Below are 23176 nucleotides of genomic sequence, written 5' to 3' on the forward strand. Positions count from 1 at the left end.
TGACATAATGAACCGTTCCAACGTACACTAGTAAACCAATACTACCGCTAGGGTCTCATATAGTTGTCATTCAGAGTAAGATAGAGTAGTGAATTTAGAAGGGGGCTGCAATCCCAAAAAATACTAGTAAATAGCATTGCACTAAGATATAGTAGTGAATTTAGAAGGGGATCCGATCTTGAAAAATTATTACTAGATATCATTGCACTAAGCAGAACTAATTATGACTTAATGAACCATTCCAACGTACACTAGTAAACCAATACTACCTTTAGGATCTCATATTGTCATCATTCTGAGTAAGATAGAGTAGTTAATTTTGAAGGGGATCCGATTCTGAAAAATGCTACTTGAAAACATTGCACTAAGATATAGTAGTGAATTTAGAACGGGATCCAATCCTAAAAAATTATTACTAGACAACATTTCACTAAGAAGACCTAATTATGACATAATGAACTGTTGCAATGTACTCTAGTAAACCAATACTACCGCTAGGGTCTCAAATAGTTGTCATTCTGAGTAAGATAGAGTAGTGAATTTAGAAGGGCATCCAATCCCAAAATATATTACTAGATAACATTGCACTAAGATATAGTAGTGAATTTAGAAGGGGATCCGATCCTGAAATATTATTACTAGACAACATTGCACTAAGCAGAGCAAATTATGACATAATGATTTGTTCCAACGTACCCTAGTAAACCAATACTACCGCTAGGGTCTCATATAGTTGTCATTCTGAGTAAGATAGATTTGTGAATTTTGAAGGGGATCCAATCCCAAAAAATACGACTAGATAACATTGCACTATGATATAGTAGTGAATTTAGATGGGGATCTGATCATGAAAAATTATTACTAGATAACATTACACTAAGCAGAACTAATTATGACATAATGAACCGTTCGAACGTACACTAGTAAACCAAAACTTCCTCTAGGGTCTCAAATAGTTATCATTCTGAGTTAGATAGAGTAGAGAATTTATAAGGAGATCCGATTCTGAAATATACTAGTAGATAACATTGCACTAAGATATAGTAGTGAATTTAGAAGGGGATCCGATCCTGAAAAATTATTACTATATAACATTGCACTAAGCAGAACTAATTATGACATATTGAACCGTTCCAACGTACACTAGTAAACCAATACTACCTCTAGGGTCTCATATAGTTATCATTCTGAGTAATATAGAGTAGTGAATTTAGAAGGGGATCCGATCCCGGAAAAATATTACTTGATAACATTGTACTAAGATATAGTAGTGATTTTACAATGGCATCCGATCCCGAAATATTATGACTAGATAACATTGCACTAAGCAGACTTAATTATGACATAATGAACCATTCCAACGTACACTTGTAAACCAATACTACCACTATGGTCTCATATAGTTGTCATTCTGAGTAAGATAGAGTAGTGAATTTAGAATGGGTTCCGATTCTGAAAAATACTACTAGATAACATTGAACTAAGATATAGTAGTGTATTTAGAAGGCGATCCGATCGTTAAAAATTATTACTAGATAACATTGCACTAAGAAGACCTAATTATGATATAATGAACTGTTCCAATGTACACTAGTAAACCAATACTACCGCTAAGGTCTCTTATAGTTGTCATTCTGAGTAAGATAGAGTAGTGAATTTAGAAGGGGATCCAATCCCAAAATATATTACTAGATAACATTGCACTAAGATATAGTAGTGAATTTATAGGGGGATCCTATCCTGAAAAATTGTTACTAGACAACATTGCACTAAGCAGAACAAATTATGACATAATGAACCGTTCCAACGTACACTAGTAAACAAATACTACCGCTAGGGTCTCGTATAGTTGTCATTCTGAGTAAGATAGAATAGTGAATTTAGAAGGGGATCCAATCCCAAAAAATATGATTAGATAACATTGCTCTAAGATATAGTAGTGAATTTAAATGGGGATCCGATCCTGTAAAATTATTACTAGATAACATTGCACTAAGCAGAACTAATTATGACATAATGAACCGTTCCAACGTACTCTATGTTATCCAAAAAATTAGCATTGATGACATGGCAAGTTGTCCCTGGACACGTGGCTGACACCTGGGAAAGTTCTGCTAGAGTATCGACCAGAAGACGCGTTCGGAGCAGTAAGCAGCCTAGTCTTACCTGCGACCAGTCTGGTCGATAGTTCCGCGTACAACGCAACATTAATGAGAAGATCTTTGTAAATCCCGAATTTAGCTCACACAATCTCTTGAGTATCCGATTATTCCGGGGAGAATATCTGTATCGATGTTATGTAATCCCCCTTGAGCCTATAAATAGCAAAAGATAGCTCAAGGAAGGGACTTTTGGCTTTTGAATCATTAGAGATTATAGTAATTCTCCTAGTAATATTGTATTGTTCTTGAGAGGTTGGTGAAACTCATTGAACCCTCGTTCTTTGATCACTCCTTTGGTTCTCATATCAATAACAGTCTAAGTGGACGTAGGTTTTTACCAGATCCTGGGGCCGAACCACTATAAAAATATTGTGTTGCTATTGCTTTTTGTCATTACATTCTTCTTTTCATATTCATTCATATCAAGCATATTCTGACTCCGTGTCAGTTGGCCAAATCTTGGGTCAACATTTTGGTGCTTTCATTGAGAGCTTGATTAATCCCCGCTGAGAAAACTAATGGTGAAAGCTGGAAGGAAAGATGGACAGGCGGCCGTTGCTGCACCGTCAAATCCACCTCCTCCTCCCCCTGCAAGCGTGGTGTAGGATGAGCCACATCTGGACTTTGAGGAAGAAGAAATGGATGATGCAACCCTGAAGAGTACCCTAGGCGCGTTGCAGGAAGAGCTGGCTAATCTGAGAGCCAGTCAGGAGACTGCTGCCGGAGTTGTGGCACGGCAGCAGCATAAGATTGAACGGCAGCGCACGGAACTAAGCGAAAGGCAGGCGGAGATGGACCGCCGCCAGAGCGAAGCCATGGCAGCCTTCGAGGCGGCTTTGCAGCTGGCAAGAAATCAGGCCGCACCTGTTTCGCAACCTGACCAACCTGGCAATGGGCCACCCCAGAGGGGTCCTAATCCAAGCCCACCGATCCAGCCTTCAAGTCCACAGAGGCCCGAGCAGCCTCAAGCGCCCCATGACGACGTCCCGCTGGACCCTGAGGCGCGGCCACCATCCCAGGCTGGTCGCGGCAATCCCCCGCAACAAAGGCAGAATAGGGCCGAGCATCAGCCTCGCAGTCCTAGACGCTGTAGGGGTGATGAGAAAAACCTATCGAACAGAGGTCAATATCCCCCTGGTAACAGGAGGGACTCAGAGTTAGGCTCTGCGGTCCGAGGTCCCCCACGGCACGATGATGCACGGGGATACCACGACCAGCGCAGGCCACCCTCTAACGCTCGGGACGTTTCAGCCAGGAATGGAAATCGAGGGAACAGTCGATCCCACCATAGCCAGTCGAGGTTCAGAGATGGCCATGGATACAATGAGGCTGACTCAGGCAAGGGGAACGCTGGCCGAAGGAATGAAGAAAGAGGTAAAGTTAGGAGCCAGGTACCTCAAGATGACCAACCCAATAGATGGGATGCCAGGGGGCAGCCCAAACAAAATAATGTCTTCAACAGGCTCGGGGGAAGCGAGCAGCGGAGAAGAGATGAAGATTTCCGTGACGTACTCAACGATCGCCGCGAGCGGCATGGCGAGAACATCCCCCCGGCAACAGAGGCCACAGCGATTCCTGCCGCTGTACAGGCCCAGATAGACGCCCTCAACTAGGCAGTGCAACAGCTGGTCGGGGGAAGGACGTCTTACATCGACCACGATAGGAGGAAAGGCACTCATTTCGTACAGAGGATAGCTAATGCCGAAACTCCAAGCAAGTTCATAATGCCTACACTCCCAAACTTTGATGGGTATGGAGACCCAGTGTCCCATGTCAATAAGTTTGAAATTCAAATGGACATTCAGAAAGTGTCCGAAGACGCTCGGTGCAGGATCTTCCCTGCAACACTTTCTGAAGCTGCGCAGGAATGGTTTTTTAAGTTCCCTCCTGCAAGCATAGTTTCCTGGGAAATGTTCGTAAGGGAGTTTTATGGACAGTTCTATGCTGGTCGTGTGCATCCAACCGAAGCAAACCAGCTGGTCGAAATTCGCCAGCAGGATGGGGAGTCAGTAAAGGACTACATCCAACGCTTTATGCGAGCGGTGACTGGAGCAAAAACGGTGGGGGACGAAGGCAAAATGATGGCCATTACCGCAGGGGTAAAACGTCGTTCTCCCCTCTGGAAAAGTCTCCGAAAGGAAGGAGTGAGAACTACCCAAGAATTTTTAGACCGAGCTGATCGCTACATCAAGCTCGAAGAAGCCATAGCTGATGATGGAAAGCCCTCAAGCAAGGATAAGAAGGCTTCCGAACCCACCAAAGCCGCCAATGGTTCCAAACCTAATGGCAACGACAAAAGCAACGGGAACGGCAATGGTAATGGCAAGAATGGTGGGAAACGGCCGTATAACGAGCCTTCCACCTCCGACAACAAACGACCCAAGGGTAATCGTTCTGAGCCTCGGTTTACTAACTACACTGCCCTCGTTGAGTCTCGGGGAGAGGTTTATCAGGCCACAAGTTCTAGTGTGCCTTACAAAAAACCTGGCCCCATTCGGAAGAACATTTCGAAGAGAGACACTACCAAGTTCTGTCGTTATCACAACGACTACGGACATGACACCAATGAATGCAACCAGTTGAAAGACGAAATCGATTTCCTTATTAGACAAGGACACTTGAGAAGATACATACGGGCCTCGGGAAATTCCCAACGAGAAGCTCCGGGTGGCAACGAGGAAGCGTCCACGTGCCAACGCTCGCCACCCTTACAGCCTACCCCGTGACTGGAACACTCTTAACCATCTGTGGCGGCCCGCACCTCGCGGGAAATAGCGGGAAGGCCAGGGAACGATATGCTCGGACTCTACGCCACGACCAGGACATCGAGATGATGACTGTGGAGGACCGTGCACCAAAAAAGGCTCAATCAGAGGAAGGTGAGATAACCTTCTCTGATGTCGATGCCCAACATGTCAAGTTCCCACATTCCGATCCGCTGGTCGTGGACATCCAGATGGCCAACATGATGGTGAAAAGAGTACTGGTCGATATAGGAAGTTCAGTGAATATCCTGTATAAATCAACACTGGAACGCATGAAATTGTCCGTTAAGGACTTGGAGCCCTGCAACCAAACGATATACGACTTCTCTGGAGAAGGACTCGCCCCCGCCGGATTGATCAAGCTCCCAGTAACGACGGGTACAGCGCCTGCAACAAGGACATTACTCGCCACTTTTGTAGTGGTCGATTGTCCCTCGGCGTACAATGCCGTTATTGGAAGGCCCATAATGGTTGATTTGCGGGCCGTCATCTCTATGTGGCACTTGGCCATGAAGTTCCCAACAGACGCGGGGGTAGGACGCGTGTTGGGAAACCAGAGGGAAGCCAGGGAGTGCTACAACGCCTCAATCACAAAGGCGAAGAGTGGAACATCGAAGAGCGCTACCTCAGATAGGTTGTAGATGGCAGTTGATACACAAGCCCAATCCGGTGATGGAGTCACCAAATAGGGTGTTGCCCAAAGTGAGGACAGAGATTTGGATCCTCGCTTTGGGGATTTTGAAGAGAATGTTGGACCCGTCGAGGACCTGGAGGAGGTCCAACTCGACAAAGAAGACCCGACCAGAGTCGTAAAGGTTGGGAAAAACTTAGAGCCTACCACGAAGAATGCACTGGTGGAATTTTTGCGAAAGAACCAGGAGGTTTTCGCCTGGTCACATAAAGACATGGCTGGGATAGATCCCGCAATTATCAGCCATGTCCTGAATATAGACAAGACCTTTCCACCCGTGCAACAAAAGAGAAGGCTACTCGATAAAGATAGATCAAGAGCCTTAAAAGAAGAAGTCGAGAGACTAAAGGAGAATGGGTTCATCAGGGTGGCATTTTATCCATCGTGGGTCTCAAATCCAGTGCTGGTTCCCAAGCCTAATGGAAAATGGCGGACCTGCGTGGATTTTACAGACCTCAATAAAGCCTGCCCAAAAGACTGCTTCCCACTCCCAAGAATCGACCAGCTGGTCGATGCAACTGCAGGGCACGAGATCCTCTCATTCATGGATGCATATTCAGGCTACAACTAGATTAGCATGCATCCCCCTGACGAGGATCACACCAGCTTTCGGACCGATACGGGCTTGTACTGTTACAAAGTAATGCCCTTCGGACTGAAAAACGTAGGTGCGACTTACCAACGGCTAGTCAAACACATGTTTAAGGAGCAAATCGGTGTAAACATGGAAGTATATGTGGATGACATGTTGGTAAAGTCTAAGAAAGCAGAAGGGCATGTGAGGGATTTACAAGAGTGCTTTAGTGTGTTGAACAAGTACCAAATGAGGTTAAATCCCCTCAAATGTTCCTTCGGAGTTGGATCAGGGAAGTTTTTGGGGTTTATAGTGAATTCAAGAGGAATTGAGGCCAACCCCGACAAGATAAAAGCCCTGATCGACATGAAGTCGCCAGAAAGGATCAAAGATGTACAAAGTTTAACTGGAAGAATCGCAGCCCTAAGTAGATTCATTTCAAAATCCACAGACAAGTGTGTCCCTTTTTTCAATCTACTTAGGGGAAATAAGAAGTTTGAATGGACAGGAGACTGCGAGCAAGCATTTCAGGCCTTAAAAGCCCACATGGCATAGCCTCCCATCTTATCAAAGCCAATTGAAGGAGAAACTTTGTTTATTTACCTGGTGATTACTGAAGTTGCTGCTAGCGCGGTACTAGTGCGAGAGGAGGAAGGTATACAAAAAGCAGTTTACTATGTCAGCAAGAGACTGATCGGGGCAGAATTGAGATATCCACCAATTGAGAGGTTAGCATACTGCTTGATCCTGACCTCTAGGAAGCTACGCCCCTATTTTCAAGCCCATCCTATCATAGTTCTAACTGACCAGCCCCTTCGGCAAGTCCTCCAAAAACCAGAAGCGGCAGAACGATTATTAAAATGGGCGGTCGAACTGGGGCAGTTCGATATAACTTATTCACCGCGAGCAGCAGTTAAGGGACAATTCTTGGCCGACCTTATTGCAGAGTTCACCGAACTCCCAGACAGCGAGCAGTGCAAACAGCCTGAAGCGCCCGAGCCTCAAGACAAAGCTCCTTCGTGGAAGTTATTCACGGATGGTTCATCCAACGATTCCCACGTTGGAGCGGGAGTGATATTGATAACACCGGAAGGGCATCGATTTCACTACACCATCAGGTTCGACTTTATTGCGTCAAATAATGAAGGGAAATATGAAGCACTCCTCGCTGGTTTGAGAATGGCAAAGGACATGAGCATAAAGACGCTTGATATCTACAGTGATTCACAGCTGGTGGTGAATCAGATCCTGGGAGAATATCAAGTGCGAGGCTTGAAAATGATGGCCTACTTAGATAAAACAAAAGACCTGCTAGCCCAGTTCACAAAGTACACCCTCCAATAAATCCCGCGAGATCAGAATTCGAACGCAGATGCCTTAGCCAAACTCGCGAGCGCGAAGGATGCTGACACTTTGAACATCGTGCCAGTAGAGAGACTAAGTGAGCCAATCATTCAAACAATCGAATCTAATATGGAGATACAGATGGAAGATACATGGATGGCACCTTACTCAGAGTATCTGACAAATGGTACGCTACCAACAGATAGGAATAAAGCCAGAACTCTACAAAGGCGAGCCGCTAGGTACATACTGGTCGATGGTGTTATGTACCGAAGAGGATATTCAATGCCACTACTCAGGTGCGTTACACCAGAAAAAGCTAAGGAACTCATGAAAGAGGTGCATGAAGGCTTCTGCGGGGATCACGCTGGGGGGCAGAGTTTGGCAAAAAAGATCCTAAGGCAAGGCTACTTCTGGCCAACTATGAACGAGGATTCGATGGAGTTTGTATGAAGATGTGATAAATGTCAAAGATTCTCCAAGATTCCACGAGCAGCCCCAAACGAATTGAAACAGATGCAAAGTCCGTGGCCTTTTGCAGTATGGGGAATAGATTTGATTGGATCCCTACCTACAGGGAAAGGCGGAGTAAAGTACGCAGTAGTAGCAGTCGATTACTTCACCAAATGGGCTGAAGCTGAACCGCTCGCTACCATCACGACCAAGAAAGTCCTTGACTTTGTTATCAAAAACATTGTCTGTCGGTATGGTTTGCCTAGAAAGATAGTTTCAGACAACGGGACTCAATTCGATAGTGACTTATTCACCGATTTCTGCGAAAGACATGGAGTCATTAAAAGCTTTTCTTCAGTTGCACACCCCCAGGTGAATGGGCAGGTCGAAGCCGTGAATAAAACTCTTAAAGACACCCTGAAGAAGAGGCTCGAAGAAGCTAAGGGAGCGTGGCCAGAGAAATTGCCTGAAGTCCTCTGGTCGTATAGAACGTCTCACCAAACAGCGACAGGACATACCCCATTTTCCTTGGCCTACGGATATGAGGCGATGTTGCCTGTCGAATTAGATCCCCCCTCACATCGACGTCTAACATACGATCAGGATCAGAACAGCCAACTGATGATGGAATCCCTAGACTCAATTGACGAAATACAGGAGAAGGCCCAACTCCGAGTTGTTGCATACCAACAAAAAGTCGCCCGGTACTTTAACTCCAAAGTGAAAGAAAGAAAATTCAACGTCGGAGACTTGGTGTTACGACGAGTTTTCTTAAATACCCGCGACCCTACTGCTGGAGTGCTCGGACCTAATTGGGAAGGGCCTTACCAAGTTGAAGAAGTCCTTCATCCGGGCACCTACAAACTTGCACGCTTAAACGGAGATCTCGTACCACGCTATTGGAATGGAGAACACCTGCGCAAGTATTATCAGTAAATAGTCCTTTTTAAAGGACTGGCTTGTATTAATTTTTCTTTTTACAAGTTTAGCAAAGAGGGTTAACCACGCTATATGGCTAATCGTTCGTATATGTAAGATTCTATTTCAGAATCACTCGTAAAGACATGTTTAGTCCATTTTTTAATACGAGATTATAAGGGACTGTGCGCAGCCAGTCATTCTTGCCAACCTTTGTGAATTTATATTTACAAGTATTTGTTCATTACGTGTGTTGTTTTGCTGTATTACAAGCATTATTTTATGCACGAACAGGAATGTTCGAACAGGTCATGGTCAAGGCAAGTGACCAAGGACCTAAAGCTCCTCGATCACTTGGGGGGCATATAAGGCACATCGATAGCAAAGCATACCATGAGGTATGTAAACACATGAACAAAATAAGTGAAAGCATGCTAAGGTACTTAGAGTAGTTTTCAAATTTTATATTTTGTTAAATCAAGCCAAAGTACTATGCTAAGTTCGGTCATACGGACAAATGTTATAATAAATGAAAATATTATAGCATCATGCAACCTTTCAAGTAAAAGAAAAAGATTTACTGCCCGTGCAGCAAAGTTTAAAATAAAAATATTGTCTTTACATCACGACCCGTGGGTCGTGTAATCAAAAAGAAAGAAAAAATAATGGAAAAGCTCAAGAGGCATTTGGGGTCGGAGGGTCATTGGCGGCATTCTGATTGACATCATCCTCAACAGCCCCTCCTTCTTCTTCAGCACCAGCCAAACTTGGGGAAGCAGGGATCCTCGCTCTTGCCTCTTCTTCAGCCAGTTGGGCAGCGCAGCGAGCCAGCTCGGCAGCCCTTATATCCTCTGAAAGATAGCTGAAGTCGGCTCCCTGATTGTGTTTCCAAAAGTTGTAGAAACATCGGAGCGTCGTCCTCTTGTACCTTTCCAGATTTTTGGAGTTGTCGAGCTCCAATTGCTTTACTTTGCCCTCGAGAGTGGCGATTGCCTCGCCCTTGGGCTTGAGCACCTCTTTCAACCTTCTGATTTTGCGAAGGTGAGTGCGGCTGGCATCTTGATAATCCTGCCTCTACTTTATCGCAGCTTCCTTCACAGCTTCAGCCTCCGACAACTTTGTCACCGCAGCGTCCCTCTGTTGGACCATCGCCTCCAACTCCTTGGCGTGCCTGGCCTCCGCAGCCGAAAGCTCCTCGGCTGCCTTCACTTGGTACCCCTCAATGGCCTTTGCCCTAGCCTGCGCGATGGTGGCCTGGGTACGGGTACGAGCAGTGGTGGCAGACAGCAAAGCCTGAAGACAAAGGATAAAAGTTAGAACCTGTGGCAAAGACTAAAAGACTAAGGCCAAAAGGATTAAAGAAGTACTTACGCTGGCTATCTCGTTCAGGGTCCTGTTCAGGATCAGGTCGACCGTCATGTTTTCTGCCTCAACCATGGCATCCTTGACACGGTCATTTTTCCCGATGTACGCGATGCGGTCTTTTGCTACTCGTACAGCACGGCTCGAGAGTTTGGCCCCAAGGGTCTCTTCCCGCCTATCTTGTTCCCTGCTGGGTGCAGCTGGAGGAGGGTTCTTTGGAGCCGGGGGAGGGATCTTTGGAGCGGGAGGAGTCTCTTTCTCGGCAGGAGCCGAAGGATGAATAGCAGTTTGCCCAGCTGGCACGTCCCTGGGAGGGTCCTTTGTTCGACCTTTCTTGGCCGGTCTCTGGCTTGTTTCGCCAGTTTGTCTCCGCGACGACTTCCTTCGGAGCTGAGGAACTTCTTCTTCCTCCTCAGCGTTGTATAGATCGAAGACGTTGGGAGTGGCCATATCTGCACACAAGAAAAAACATGCAAAGGGTAAAGATAAAAGCAGACAGAGACTGTCGATCAAAACGAAGAAGAAGGTCACAAAGTTAATACCCGAGCTACAACTACTGGTCGGTATACTATTGACTCTATTAGTCATACACTCATTATCTGGCATGAAGAACTCTGGCCCTAAATTTGGAGTATATGTAAAGTTGCTCTCCCCGTCAAACAAATGACAGGGAATTGGCAAGCTACTTAAAAGCAAAATAACTTTACCATTTTCATCAGAGGATTCCCCCAGGTCCACAACTGGCTCTTTAGCCTTTTGTTTCCCCTTGCCTTGGGGAGCAGAAGGCCTTTCTGCGGAAGGATTGCCCGTGGGCTCCCTGATTGTAACCCCCGTTGGCCTCCTTCGGGGAGGGGACGCGAGAGGTTGCTGCTCGGGAACCCCCTCGGCAGTGGCATCGTCTACCACGAACCCTCTTGTTTCATGGCGAGGAGCCGAAGGCCAGACAGCCTCAAGTTTTCATCGGTGACCAGGGACTTGACGCTCTTTTCCGCGTCTGTCATCCTGGCCAGTCTGTTGGACCTCAACACCATGTCTGGTGTTGGGGTCGGACGTAACCATGGGCCTGAAAGACAAAGTGCAATTTGAGAAAAATGAAAGGAAACTCTTTGATCAAAGGTATCGACCAGTCAAAGACAAGAAATTACCTCCTCGAGCGAAGGCCAGGTTGTTGCTGGTTATGTCCGGTGTAAGGAAGTACTCCTTACTGTACTGCCCCACGTTCGATATATGCGTGGTGTCGCTCAGGAACGTCCGGTTGGTCTCCTGGTGACAGAAGTGGAAGAAACCCATTCCATATTGTTGCGGGTTGGATTTAAGGTCAAAAAGATAGTTGACCTCGTGAGGGGTAGGTTCTGGCCATTTCTTGAGTTTGTACAGGATATAGAGTGCGGCCAGCATTCTATATCCGTTTGGAGTAATTTGGAAGGGGGCGACACCGAAATAATTGGCCACCCCCTCGTAAAAAGGATGTAAAGGGAGATAAGCCCCCGCCTCTGAGTGATACCGAGACCAGGCGCTGTTTATGCCCCCAGGGAGGTTAGCCCTTTGGTCTGCGGCAGGAATTATAATGGAAACCCCTGTAAGAGGGTATTTCCTGAAGTAGTTAGCAACCATCCGCACAGTCACTGAGCTAGTCGGAGAAGTATACCACTCGACATCAGGCAGATTCTGATGGCGAAGGCGGGCCCTGGTTTGGATATTAGGGTCAGGAATAGGATTTTCTCGACCACTGGTCGAGGGAGCCCTAGCCTGCGAATCAGGCTGGGGAGGAAGGTTTGGACTGTTTTCAGACTCAGGTCTTTTCTTGCCTACGGATTTGGAACGGGCCATTTGAGGAGGAGAAGGACGTGGTCTAGTAGAAGATCGTGAGAAGGGAATCTCGTGAACTCGGTCGGCCGGTTGTTCTTCGCCCTCAAGCAGCTGGGTGAGAAGGTCGTCGTCGATGGGCCGTTCACCTCCCCACAAAGTTGGCATCAATGTTTGCAAACAGAAGAATGGGGAGGTGAGGATAGAGAATTTTTAAAAGCTTTTTAGAATAACGCTGGTCGAGTGTAAAAGCCAAGCTTTTATACAACAGCATTCTAACAAAAAGCTAAGTGTTCCATACGAATAGTTTGTAAGATGGATCAAAGGGTGAAAGTAAGAAGTTTTTTGAAAAAGCTTTTTCAACTCCCCTTAGGGCGGGAAAAACCTATTTTCCAACTAGCTTAAAGATCGAATTTTTACTTCGATCTTACGTCCTAAAAGTATGATCCTGACTATAAAACTAACTCGTAACCCTTTTTTGCCTACAAAACATTCTACTCACAAGCATCTCGAACCAGAAACAGATAAACTCATACAGTCAACATACAGAAGCATGCACCACGAAAATTTGAAGCATAAGAATTCGAAAACTTACCAAGAAAATGATCGTGGAGATGGAAAAAGAGCCTTCGGAGATCAAGGAACTCTCGGTCCAAGCCTTGGAAGTACAGAAGAAACGGTCTCCGGTGACGATTAAAGCTCTGGCTTTTAGGGTTTCTTGTAAAGACAATGGCGTGCGTAAAAAGAAAAGGAAGATTTCGAAGGTATTATATAAGTTTGTCTGTGGCATTAAAAAGGTGTAATCATCGATTTCCCTTTTTCGAAATATGGGGAAGCGGGATGGCCGCCGAATTATCTCTGGGGAGTCGAAAAGACGTGATTAGACAGAAGTAGGTTACTTTTTCCAAGAACGCACGAAGGGTTCTGACACGTAAGGCGGGGTTATCGAAGAGTCATTCGTCCAAAAGTTTATTTATTGCTCGTGATAAATAAACTTGGGGGGCAAATGTTATCCAAAAAATTAGCATTGATGACATGGCAAGTGGTCCCTGGACACGTGGCTGACACCTGGGAAAGTTCTGCTAGAGTATCGACCAGAAGACGCGTTCGGAGCAGTAAGCAGCCTAGTCTTACCTGCGACCAGTCTGGTCGATAGTTCCGCCTACAAAGCAACATTAATGAGAAGATCTTTGTAAATCCCTAATTTAGCTCACACAATCTCCTGAGTATCCGATTATTCAGGAGAGAATATCTGTATCGATTTTATGTAATCCCCCTTGAGCCTATAAATAGCAAAAGATAGCTCAAAGAAGGGACTTTTGGCTTTTGAATCATTAGAGATTATAGTAATTCTCCTAGTAATATAGTACTGTTCTTGAGAGGTTGGTGAAACTCATTGAACCCTCGTTCTTTAATCACTCCTTTGGTTCTCATATCAATAACAATCTAAGTGGACGTAGGTTTTTACCAAATCCTGGGGCCGAACCACTATAAAAATATCGTGTTGTTATTGCTTTTTGTCATTACGTTCTTCTCTACATATTCATTCATATCAAGCATATTCTGACTCCGTGTCAGTTGGCCAAATCTTGGGTCAACACACTAGTAAACCAATACTACCTCTAGGGTCTCATATAATTATCATTCTGAGTAAGATAGAGTAGTGAATTTAGAAGGGGATCCGATTCTGAAATATACTACTAGATAACATTGCACTAAGATATAGTAGTGAATTTAGAAGGGGATCCGATCCTGAAAAATTATTACTAGACAGCATTGCACTAAGCAGAGCAAATTATGAAATAATGAACCGTTCCAACGTACACTAGTGAACCAATACTACCGCTAGGGTCTCATATAGTGGTCATTATGAGTAAGATAGAGTAGTGAATTTAGAAGGGGATCCGATCCCGGAAAAATATTACTAGATAACATTGCACTCAGATATAGGAGTGATTTTACAATGGCATCCGATCCCGAAATATTATGACTAGATAACATTGCACAAAGCTGACTTAATTATGACATAATGAATCGTTCCAACGTAAACTTGTAAACCAATACTACCACTAGGGTCTCATATAGTTGTCATTCTGAGTACGATAGAGCAGTGAATTTAGAAGGGGATCCAATCCCGAAAAATACGACTAGAAAACATTGCACTAAGATATAGTAGTGAAATTATAAGGGGATTCGATCCAAAAAAATTATTACTACATAACATTGCACTAAGCAGACCTAATTATGACATAATGAACTGTTCCAATGGACACTAGTAAACCAATACTCTCGCTATGGTCTCATATAGTTGTCATTCTGAGTACGATAGAGTAGTGAATTTTGAAGGGGATCCGATTCCGGAAAAATATTACTATATAACTTTGCACTAAGATATAGTAGCGAATTTAGAATGGCATCCGATCCCGAAAAATTATGACTAGATAACATTGCACTAAGCAGAATTAATTATGACAAAATGAACCGTTCCAACGTATACAAGTAAACCAATACTACCACTAGGGCCTCATATAGTAGTCATTCTGAGTAAGAGAAAGTTGTGAATTTAGCAGGGGGTCCAATGCCGGAAAAATATTACTAGATAACATTGCCCTAAGATATAGTAGTGAAGGCATCCGATCCCGAAAAATTATTACTAGAAAACATTGCACTAAGAAGACCTAATTATGACATAATGAACCGTTCCAACGTACACTAGTAAACCAATACTACCGCTAGGGTTTCATATAGTTGTCATTCTGAGTAAGATAGAGTGATGAATTTAGAAGGGGATCCGATCCCGAAAAATACTACTAGATAAGAATGCACTAAGATATAGTAGTGAATTTAGAAGGGGATCCGATCCTGAAAAATTATTACAAGAAAACATTGCACTAAGCAGACCTAGTTATGACATAATGAACCGTTCCAACGTACACTAGTAAACTAATACTACCGCTAGGGTCTCATATAGTTGTCATTTAGAGTAAGATAGAGTAGTGAATTTAGAAGGGGATCAAATCCCAAAAAATACTAGTAGATAACATTGCACTAAGATATAGTAGTGAATTTAGAAGGGGATCCGATCCTGAAAAATTATTACTAGATAACATTGCACTAAGCAGAACTAATTATAACATAATGAACCGTTCCAACGTACACTAGTAAACCAATACTACCTTTAGGGTCTCATATTGTCAACATTTTGAGTAAGATAGAGTAGTGAATTTTGAAGGGGATCCGATTCTGAAAAATACTTCTAGAAAACATTGCACTAAGATATAGTAGTGAATTTAGAAGGGGATCCGATCCTAAAAAATTATTACTAGATAACATTGCACTAAGAAGACCTAATTATGACATAATGAACTGTTGTAATGTACACTAGTAAACCAATACTACTGCTAGGGTCTCATATAGTTGTCATTATGAGTAAGATAGAGTAGTGAATTTAGAAGGGGATCTCATCCCGGAAAAATATTACTTGATAACATTGTACTAAGATATAGTAGTGATTTTACAATGGCATCCGATCCCGAAATATTATGACTAGATAACATTGCACTAAGCAGACTTAATTATGACATAATGAACCATTCCAACGTACACTTGTAAACCAATACTACCACTAGGGTCTCATATAGTTGTCATTCTGAGTAAGATAGAGTAGTGAATTTAGAAGGGGATCCAATCCCAAAAAATACGACAAGATAACATTGCACTAAGATATAGTAGTGAATTTAGATGGGGATCCGATCCTAAAAAATTATTACTAGATAACATTGCACTAAGCAGAACTAATTATGACATAATGAACCGTTCCAACGTACACTAGTAAACAAATACTACCGCTAGGGTCTCTTATATTTGTCATTCTGAGTAAGATTGAGTAGTGAATTTAGAAGGGGATCCAATCCCAAAAAATACGACTAGATAACATTGCACTAAGATATAGTAGTGAATTTAGATGGGGATCCAATCCTGAAAAATTATTACTAGATAACATTGCACTAAGCAGAACTAATTATGACATAATGAATCGTTCCAACGTACACTAGTAAACCAATACTACCACTAGGGTCTCATATAGTTGTCATTCTGAGTAAGATAGAGTTGTGAATTTAGAAGGGGATTCGATCCCGGAAAAATATTACTAGATAACATTGTCCTAAGATAAAGTAGTGATGGCATCCGATCCCGAAAAATTATTACTAGATAACATTTTACTAAGCAGACCTAATTATGACTTAATGAACCGTTCAAACGTACACTAGTAAACCAATACTACCGCTAGGGTTTCATATAGTTGGCATTCTGAGTAAGATAGAGTAATGAATTTAGAAGGGGATCCGATCCCGAAAAATACTACTAGATAACATTGCACTAAGATATAGTAGTGAATTTAGAAGGGGATCCGATCCTTAAAAATTATTACTAGATAACATTGCACTAAGCAGAACTAATTATGACATAATGAACCGTTCCAACGTACACTTGTAAACCAATACTACCGCTAGGGTTTCATATAGTTGGCATTCTGAGTAAGATAGAGTAATGAATTTAGAAGGGGATCCGATCCCGAAAAATACTACTAGATAACATTGCACTAAGATATAGTAGTGAATTTATAATGGCATCCGATCCCGAAAAATTATTACTAGATAACATTGCACTAAGCAGACCTAATTATGACTTAATGAACCGTTCAAACGTACACTAGTAAACCAATACTACCGCTAGGGTTTCATATAGTTGGCATTCTGAGTAAGATAGAGTAATGAATTTAGAAGGGGATCCGATCCCGAAAAATACTACTAGATAACATTGCACTAAGATATAGTAGTGAATTTAGAATGGCATCCGATCCCGAAAAATTATGACTAGATAAAATTGCACTAAGCAGACTTAACTATGACATAATGAACCGTTCCAATGTATACAAGTAAACCAATTCTACCACTAGGGTCTCATATAGTTGTCATTCTGAGTAAGATAGAGTTGTGAATTTAGAAGGGGATCCGATGCCGGAAAAATATTACTAGAAAACATTGTCCTAAGATAAGGTAGTGAAGGCATCCGATCCCGAAAAATTATTACTAGATAACATTGCACTAAGCAGACCTAATTATGACTTAATGAACCGTTCAAACGTACGCTAGTAAACCAATACTACCTCTAGGGTTTCATATAGTTGGCATTCTGAGTAAGATAGAGTAATGAATTTAGAAGGGGATCCGATCCCGAAAAATACTACTAGATAACATTGCACTAAGATATAGTAGTGAATTTAGAAGGGGATCCAATCCTGAAAAATTATTACTAGATAACATTGCACTAAGCAGAACTAATTATGACATAATGAACCGTTCCAACGTACACTAGTAAACCAATACTACCTTTAGGGTCTCATATTGTTATCATTCTGAGTAAGATAGAGTAGTGTATTTTGAAAGGGATCCGATTATGAAAAATACTATTAGATAACATTGCACTAAGATATAGTAGTGAATTTAGAAGGGGATCCGATCCTGAAAAATTATTACTAAATAACATTGCACTTAGCAGACCTAATTATGACATAATGAACTGTTCCAATGTACACTGGTAAACCAATACTACCGCTAGGGTCTCATATAGTTGTCATTCTGAGTAAGATAGAGTAGTGAATTTAGAAGGGGATTCAATCCCAATAAATATTACTAGATAACATTGCACTAAGATATAGTAGTGAATTTAGAAGGGGATCCGATCCTAAAAAGTTATTACTGGACAACATTGCACTAAGCAGAGAAAATTATGACATAATGAACCGTTCCAACATACACTAGTAAACCAATACTACCGGTAGGGTCTCATATAGTTGTCATTCTGAGTAAGATAGAGTAGTGCATTTAGAAGGGGATCCAATCCCAAAAAATACTACTAGACAACATTGTACTAAGATATAGTAGTGAATTTAGATGGGGTTCCGATCCTGAAAAATTATTACTAGATAACATTGCACTAAGTAGAACTAATTATTACATAATGAACCGTTCCAACGTACACTAGTAAACCTATACTACCTCTAGGGTCTCTTATAGTTATTATTTTGAGTAAGATAGAGTAGTGAATTTAGAAGGGGATCCGATTCTGAAAAATACTACTAGATAACATTGCACTAAGATATAGTAGTGAATTTATAAGGGGATCCGATCCTGAAAAATTATTATTAGATAACATTGTACTAAGCAGAACTAATTATGACATAATGAAACGTTCCAACGTACACTAGTAAACCAATACTATCTCTAGGGTCTCATATAGTTATCATTCTGAGTAAGATAGAGTAGTGAATTTTGAAGGGGATCCGATCCCGGAAAAATATTACTAGATAATATTGCACTAAGATATAGTAGTGAAATTAGAATGGCTTCCGATCCCGAATTATTATGACTAGATAACATTGCACTAAGCTGACTTAATTATGACATAATGAACCATTGCAACGTACACTTGTAAACCAATACTACCACTAGGGTCTCATATAGTTGTCATTCTGAGTAAGATAGAGTTGTGAATTTAGATGGGGATTCGATCTCGGAAAAGTATTACTAGATAACATTGCCCTAAGATATAATAGTGAATGCATCCGATCCCGAAAAATTATTATTAGATAACATTGCACTAAGAAGACCTAATTATGACATAATGAACCGTTCCAACGTACACTAGTAAACCCATACTACCGCTAGGGTATCATATAGTTATCATTCCGAGTAAGATAGAGTAGTGAATTTCGAAGGGGATCCGATCCCGAAAAATACTACTAGATAACATTGCACTAAGATATAGTAGTGAATTTAGATGGGGGAACCGATCCTGAAAAATTATTACTAGATAACATTGCACTAAGTAGACCTAATTATGACATAATGAACCGTTCCAACGTACACTAGTAAACCAATACTATTGCTAGGGTCTCATATTGTTGTCATGCTGAGTAAGATAGAGTAGTGAATTTAGAAGGGGATCCGATGCCGAAAAATACTACTAGAAAACATTGCACTAAGATATAATAGTGAATTTAGAAGGGGATTCGATCCTGAAAAATTATTACTAGATAACGTTGCACTAAGTAGTCCTAATTATGACATAATGAACCTTTCCAACGTACACCAGTCACCGAGATAACCTATACTATATGTAATAATATACAGTGCATTATATTTTTTTCAACTAGTGCTTACATTTTTCTAATTTTTTTATTTTTCATATTTTAAACAATACTTATAAATTATAATTTTTTAAAAATATTTAAATAAATACAATTAAAAAATATATATATAAAAAAACTTTTTAAAATAAGAGGCTTTTTCATAAAAAAAGACATTATTTTTTAAAAATAATGATGAAAATAATATAAAATAAGCTTTTTGAAATTAACAAAAAAAAAAGAAATTAAATAATGTCAATAATTTTTTTTGAGAAAAATTGTTAGAAATAAATATAAAATTAATTTTTTGTTTAATTAATGGAGTGTCTTTATATATTATTGGAGTGCAAATATAATGTCCCTAATATACAAATATATATTTTATATTTTGAAACAACAAACAAATTTTTATTTTAATAATTTCAATTAATGTTTTTTTAATTTTAATTTCGTTTTGTATTATTAAAATAATTCTCATTATTAATAAAATCAAATCAATACTATAATTTAATGATTTATTAAATTCTCGATTTTTTTTTTATTTTAGGATAAGAATTAATTAAATTTGTAAATATTTACCAATAATAAAATTATACAGTTTCACCTTATCAAATTTTTATTTAATTTCATTTTTTTTAAATTCATTAAATAAAAAAATTGTGGTAGTTGTATTAAGTGTCTTAAATTATTATTGCTATTTTATATTTATTTTTTTAATGCATTTAATTGGTCAAATTTGTAATTAAAATTATAGTGTCTGAAATTAATGGGTGATTTTTATTAAAAATTTAATATTAAATTATAAAAATTGGTAGTAGCCGAAATTAATTGATAAATGATTCAAAAAGACAATATTAAATTAAATGTTGCTACATGATTGCTAATTACATTTGGGAAGTAACAACATATTAATTATTTATTCATTAAATTAAGAAAGTGTGGTTCTTGTATTAAATGACATAGTTTAATATTGTTATTATTTTTTCGGTTTTTGATTTTTTTTTGTTAAATGCATTTAATTTGTGAAATTGCTTATTAAAATATAGGTGGCCGAAATTAATGGGTGTCTTTTATAAAATAGAAATAATATTTAATTAATGTGAATGCATGATTAGTGTTTACATTGGGAAGTTACCACGTATTAATTATTTATTCTTTCAATAATATTTTATTATTTATTTTAAAGAAATCCAAAATATTTTATTAATAATGTGAAAGGTTGCATTGTTTCTTCATAACACACACTATAAATATATTCCCATATAACCCAAACCGATTGTCCTATTTTTTTTTTAAAAAAAAATCAAGTTTTACAAACATTCAACTACCATGTCTATCATCAACATATCAGATTCAACCTATTCAAAGAATGAAGATAACTCTTCACCCTTTGATTCTAAAGATGATGAAGTAAATTCTCCACTGAAGAAGATCAATGTTGAGAAGTTTGACAATGATGCAAAGTCTCAATTGAAGAATATCAAGACTGAGAAATTTAGCGGTGGTGAGAAAGATGAGAATCCACTTGATGCTCAACTAGAGTACAATCCAAATGTAATATATTTCGATATTATGTTCCAAAAATTTAATGAAAATATCAGTCGTCTACTTGAATTGAAGAACAACATGGATGAATTTGTTCGAGAGATGACAATATGCACTTTTGCAATGCAAACTCTGCATGAATCAGTGGCCAACTATTTTGATGCAGAGAGGAAAAAGAACAAGGTGTGGGAGAAATATTTGAAGGAGAAGGAGAAGGAGAAGGAGAAGAAGATGACAAAGAAGAATGGCAATTTCTAAAATGCTTCAAGTGTTTTTTTTGTTTTGTTTTAAATTTATTGTTTCTATGTGTTTCCTTAGGTCTTACTATAATATTTTTATTCTATTATGTTTTAATTTTTTTTATGGACATTTTCTTATGAGGATTTGTTATGAAAAGAAACTTTTATTTCTTTTTGGGTTTTCAGATAAAATCTTATTATTATTTATTTATTAATAATGTTAATAATTTTGTTGGAGTGAAATTGTCCAATTTTTTTTTAAAAATTAATGCCGAAATTCTATATTAATTTTCGGTTTTCAATGCAAAATTTTAATTAAAAATTAACAATTTACCATTAAGCAATCTCTAAATTAATGGATTTTATAAATTACCTAACTAATTATATTAAATGAATAAGATTCCTTATTGGGAAATATAGGACTAATGAATAAATATCTAATTTCAAAACAATATAATTTGATTTTCCCAAGAGAATACAAAGAGATGCTTCTTTTAAAAAATCAAAATAGTTTTTTAATGCTAGCCGATTTTTTTTTAATTAACACATGTCGAAAATAATGATTAAAAAAAGTTTCAATTAAAAAATATATTTTCAAGGTAAAGAATATCAATAGTTATTGGTTATGATGTAATCTTATCAATAAATGCTCATTTACTGATAATAGAAAATTTGAAAAGTTGTATTGTTTTGTAGTTTATGGAAAAAATAAAATTAATTAAGTTAACATTTTTTGGAAAAAAATGAAGAGTTGTATTGATTCATTTTGCCTATAATCAAAGTAGTTTGGCATAAATAAAAGTTGTTTTTTCTTTTTAAATTTGTATTTTATACTGTAATATGGAAATATTTATTTCTTATTTTTGTTTTGATGTTCTATTATTGTTAGAAAAACCAATAGTCATCCATTATTTTAGGGTACATAAAAAATCATTAATTAGTTGTGATTTCCAATATAAGATTTAAATAATAAAATTTCAAATTTGAAATAATAATTTCGAAATTAAAATTTAATACATTAAAGAAATTAAAAAAATATATTTCAATTAGTTCATTGGAAATTACATATACTTGCACCAAATAATATTTAAAATGCTACATTGGAAATTAAACAAACTTATTTCGATCAACAATATAAAAATACAAAAGTAAACCAAATTACTACTCCACATCTCCCTATTTATTGATTACATTGCTACTATCAATGATATATTGATTATGGTCTTCAGATATTTGAGATGATTCACATAGTTGTTGTACAAAACAATAAATAAATAAATAAAATTAGATAAATATATACCAACCAGATAATGTTTCATACTGTAAAATTATAAAATTAATTAAGATATACCAACCAGACAACGACGAAGTTGATGGATAATATTATTTGAACCATTTAACCTATCTCTAAATTCAAGGATCTTTGTAACCAAAATATTTTGCAAACCAACAACTATTGTGAGCAAAGCATTTACTTTTGCCACCCCAACCTGTAAAAAATAAACTAATATAAAATTTCAAAAATAATTAAAATAATAATAATAATAAAAAATAATACACACACATTTTACATGGTCTGAAATTTGAAGGTTCCCTTTGTTTACATCTGATGGTATATTAATGGTCATTGCATCACCGTCTTCATCAGGTATGACAAAACTCCATGGTGGGATAGGAACATCACGGTCTACCTCATCTACACATACATGGTTTTCGTATTCCTAATTTTTAAATAGAAAAAATATTTTAGAAAAATATAATCCAAGTGTTCTAACATAAACATAAAATGAGATCTCAATCATAGACACACATATATGGATATGAAGATATTACTTTACAAAAAGAACAATAAGACTCACTATGAAGACAACGTCGAGTTCTACTTTTGAACATTGAAGATGACGACTCCAAACTTTTCATAGGAGATCTATACCGACGAGTGCAATCTAAAAGCAATTTTGACATGATTCGATTAGGAGACAATGAGTTATCATAAAAATTTTGTCTCTTCTTTCCAACCCTTCCTTCTAAATCCTTAGATCTACTTATTTTATTCTTCATCCCCTTCCCCTCTACTCCCATGTGTTTTCTCTCTCCCCCTCTATTTTTTACCCACACGTTTTTT

Source organism: Humulus lupulus, chromosome 3, assembly GCF_963169125.1.
Source record: "Humulus lupulus chromosome 3, drHumLupu1.1, whole genome shotgun sequence".
Taxonomy (NCBI): Eukaryota; Viridiplantae; Streptophyta; class Magnoliopsida; order Rosales; family Cannabaceae; genus Humulus; species Humulus lupulus.